Here is a 4,727-nt window from a genome sequence, read left to right as displayed (position 1 = left end):
TGTATATTTTGGTGTTAACTGTTTCCGTAGTTACAAAACAAGAGCTTCTTTCACCAGATTCACAAACTGCTTGCCAAACTAGGGATTGTTTTGCAAATTTTTGCATTCCAATGCATTTATAATTGAAATTCAGTTTTTTGCAATTAGTTGATGAATAATATTGGTGTCCTGGAAGAGATCTGAAATATGCAGCACAAAAAATTTTGTCAATAATCAAACAAGATTTTTTAGCGCATACTTTTTTATAGAGCAGCTTTGAACATCGAATCGCGACATTTTCTTGCTTTTCTTCACGACGAGGAACTTTTTTCTTTTTACAAGATTTATAGCCACAACTTCTCTTTACTCTTTGTATAGTGGAAGCACTAGTCTTAAATTCATTCGCTAAAGTTCGAACAGAAATCTCCGGTTCTCTGTCAGATGCATCTTTCACTTTTATACCAAGATCTCGTCAAAAAAAACATTTTTTTCTTCAACTTTCTGATTTTCTTTTGATTGTACTAGTGTCATTAAATCATTTCACAATGCTCTGCACTGTTCTCTAAGCAATCTGCAACTCATTAAAAATTGTTTTGTTTGATAAAGCAGTATTTTTAACGAGAAAATACAAAATTTTTTCTCGCTTCTTAACTTGATTTGATGACACTTCAGTTAAAACTGTTTGTTTTAATTGAAAATGGAAAGTTGTTTAAAGTTGAGTTGTTTAAAGTTAAAATAACATTAATACATTGAGATTTTAAAACAATTGATGCACGGTTTTCGTGAACACCAAATCAGAACACGCGCAGATTTTTTCTGGTACATGTCTTATTTTTTTTGTTGCTAAGTGTGGGGAACTTCTCTATTAGATATAATTATCCGCTGTCATTTTTAGGCATAGCTTTTAGAAAGTTGTTTATCAGGCCGAGCTTGATAAAAAAAATTGTAAACACTATGCATAAAAATACGGAAATCTTTCAAAGTTTTATAGATAAAATGGCTTGGGGGGTTCGCTGTTTAGTATGATTGATACCTGTCTGATTACAAGATTTTAGATTTTATAACATCAGGTGGAGCTCTTAATATAAACTCCCCCTGAATTCAATTAATCATCTTAAGAAAAGTTTAAAATATCCTCAAATCTACTTTAAATATTTTTTGTATGTTTTTTCTAAAAATTTTTTTTTTTAAATATCATTTCTGCTTAGAAAACCAATTATTAGCTCATTAATGATGATGAATATGCCTTAAAGCTCTTTTCAAAATTAAAGTGGTCTTTAAACAATTGACTTTTAATAACCTTTTTGCTAACAAAATTGTAAATATTCATACAAATTATCATTATTTGTATTGTTTTTATTATTATTCTTATAATTATTATTATTACTGTTATTATTACTTTTTTTTGTTATTATTACTGTTAAGATTATTATTATTATTATTATTATTATTATTATTATTATTATTATTATTATTATTATTATTATTATTATTATTATTATTATTATTATTATTATTATTATTATTATCATTATAATTATTATTATTATTATTATTATCATTATTATTATCATTATAATAATTATTATTATTATCATTATTATTATTATTATTATTATTATTAATATTACTATTATTTTTGTTATTGTAATTACTATTATTACTATTATTATTACTATTATTGTTACTTTTATTATTATCATTATCATTATTATTATTATTATCATTATTACTATTATCATTATTACTTGAATTAATCGTTATTATTACTATTATTGTTATTATCATTATATTTTATGCAAATACAATCAAATAGATTTAAAATCAATGTGTTGTTTTTGCACTTTATGTTATTTAGGACATCTTGCGTCAGTTTATGGATGGGAAGTGCCAGATTTGTTTTTTCTAAATACTTCATTTACATAAATTTACAAAGGTTAGAAATTGTTAAAAACAGTATAAAGCGTGTATATCATAAGTATATTTGAACTATTATAGAGAAAGAACAAAAGAAAATAAAAAAAGTCAAAGAACTTTATACTGATGCAAGGTTTTGAAATTTCAAAAGTCATTTATACACTTCTTAGTAGCTGCCACATTTTTGAAGTGTTTCTCAAACTGATTCATTGAGGCATTAATTCGCTACCGTTAATTGAATTTTCAATACCCAATTTGGGGAATTATAGGAAAAAAGAATATCTTTTTAAGATTTTAACACTCTCCTTTCAACAGAACGGTTTAAATGCATCCTAAAACTATTCTTTTTTTCGTTGCCATTATTAAATATGAAAAAAGAACTAATAGGGTAAGGTTGCTAATATTGTACCCCGTAAGACAAAACTAAAAAATGTAGGTAATCTACTGAGTGAAAACATGGATTTTCAATTGGATTTCATAATTTAGGGATTGTTTGTTAAGTTAAGTCTCGAAGAATCAAATTAAAAAAAAAGTGCTAAGAATAAAATTAAGGAAACTAGATCCTTAATTGTACCATTGTAATCCAATAATGTACCACTTTCTTGATTTCAATTACTTTACAGCTTTGCAAATACTTTATGATTTTAGATTTAAGGAACTTAAAGAACTGATTAAAAGGAATGGTTTTTATAAAATCAGCCATTGGAAATATTCTGATATAACATAACATAACATTAACTCCCCATAATATCATGAAATGAAGTTTTTTATTTAATAAACTTTATGCAACTTGAATTTTTTTCTTCTGGAAAATGCCGAAAACAGGTATCACCACATATGGCACAATTTTTATTTAAATTGTATGTTTGCCAATGGGTTAGCTAAGATTAGAATAGAGGAGGAAGGTAGGTATTAAAGATAGTTATACTAAATAATGTAAAACAATATATACTATATCTGTTTTAAAAACAACCACACTAAATATTGTAAAATAAAATACATAAAAACAATATTTTTGACAAAAGTTTCAGATATATTGTGTCTGTTTTTGATTAACACCTGCACAGCCAACATGACACCAGCCTTGACATATTGGTTAAACTGAACTAGAGAGTGCATCATTTTAAGGACTGCTTGTCAGCAACCTTAACAACGGTGAAGTTATAATCCGCTAAGATGAATCAAAATTAAAAAGAATATAGACACAGATTATATATCAAACAATAAGGCTAGAATTACGCTGCCTATTTAGCTGAGAAGTTTTAATTCCATCAATTCACTTAAAAGTATAAATATTAAATAACGAGTTTTGATACAGGTTGGAAATAAGAGAATTATTTCTATTAAATTAAATTATTATTGTTAAATTAGGAAAATTAAAAGCCGTCATTTATGTCTAATTTGCAGCCCATAAATGTCTTACATGAACCGAATAGTTGTTTAAATTTGATATGTTTTCAACTCTCTAGTTTATTACAGCATTGACAATGACCTTTATTTTCAAGTCTGTTCAGCGTTTTTGTTTTGACCTCTTAATCAGGTCTCGTTAAAACCATTTTTATCGGTTATGTTTTATTTAATAATTTTGAATATTTTGTTATTCCCTTTTCTTCAATAGTTTTCCATATTCATTAAAAGATTTTCTACATTCTTCAAAGATTTTTTACATTCATTTTTTTTTCATTCATTTATTGAGTTTTTTTAATATTTAAATGATATACCACTTTCAATGAATGAAAGTTTGAGAAACAATTTTTTTGAAACAGAGAAATATTTCTTTCCTAAAAAGTAATTTTAAAACTTTGCCAATAAAGTATATACTAAGCTTTATTAAGCTATAGCATTAGATAATTAGAATTGCTCTAACCCTTCATTCAAGGTATTAGTTCAAAAATAATTCAAAAGTCTGACCTCACGAGCCACTATATTGAAGTTATGTTTCAATTAAACTTTAGATTTTTTTTAATTATAATTTTAATTGAATTTGATTAATTGTTTGCTTAATAGTAGTTGTAGCAGTAGAAAAATTCAGTGTGTTCTTTTTGAAATCTCATAAATTAGAAATATCTTTGTTTAAGATGACAGCAATATAATCGATTTGGTTAATTGGCTCATTTTGATCAATAAAAATACGTTACGAAGAATTTCAGGCAAACAGAATCTGGTTAGTTTTTGCTTTGTAACTACAAAATTAAATACTCGCTACTTTTCACCGTGATTATCGTATGTGTGAGCGCGTATGTTTATACATATATATATGAATAAACTTCATTTTAAATAAAAGTATTTCTCTTTAGCTGTAGATTAAATGTATGATTGTGTCCAAGCGGCAGTTATCAGTAGCCTTGAAGATAGAACGGTTAGTTGAAAGTAAAGATCATACAAAAGAAGTTTCGACCTTCAAAAATATTGCTGTAGATCACGAAGAAAAATTGCAAACTGACATCGGGATAAAATTTCTTTCCTTTCAATATTGATTGCGCTTGCAGATTCCATTGAGGGATTACTTTCAAATCCGTTAATAGAGATTCAGACTTTAAAGAAAAAAAACTAAAGAAGCTTTTTTTTAGTGCTATATTTTGTAAAATTTTTTCAATATTACTTTTGTTATGCTAATTTACATTTTGCTTGATTTTCGTTTTTTTCCTAACATCAAAATGCCTCTAAAAAAGATTAAAAACCAAACCAGTCAAGAATAAATAATTATTTTTTGTCTGACCTAACATTAGCTTAAAAAGCATACATTTAAACAAACAATAAGATTCTTGAAAAAAACAAATATTTGTTTAAAAATATTTAATCCTACAGGATTCTAAGTTGTGTCCGGCATT

The 4,727-nt window shown here is 25.9% G+C and overlaps 1 long non-coding RNA gene across 1 annotated transcript; it reads left to right on the top strand.

Moving 5' to 3' along the window:
- Positions 1 to 1,847: 1,847 nt before the first annotated feature.
- LOC149878641 (uncharacterized) lies at positions 1,848 to 4,450 on the top strand. The gene is made up of 3 exons (XR_016446737.1): positions 1,848 to 1,915; positions 3,975 to 4,060; positions 4,194 to 4,450. It is a non-coding gene; the product is annotated as an uncharacterized LOC149878641 (long non-coding RNA).
- Positions 4,451 to 4,727: the final 277 nt, after the last annotated feature.

Source organism: Hydra viridissima, unplaced genomic scaffold, assembly GCF_058129835.1.
Source record: "Hydra viridissima isolate aposymbiotic clone 2 unplaced genomic scaffold, HvirCarnegie_v1 scaffold_14, whole genome shotgun sequence".
Taxonomy (NCBI): domain Eukaryota; kingdom Metazoa; phylum Cnidaria; class Hydrozoa; order Anthoathecata; family Hydridae; genus Hydra; species Hydra viridissima.
Note: the sequence above shows the minus strand (reverse complement) of the source record. Positions and strands in the feature narration are given on the sequence as shown.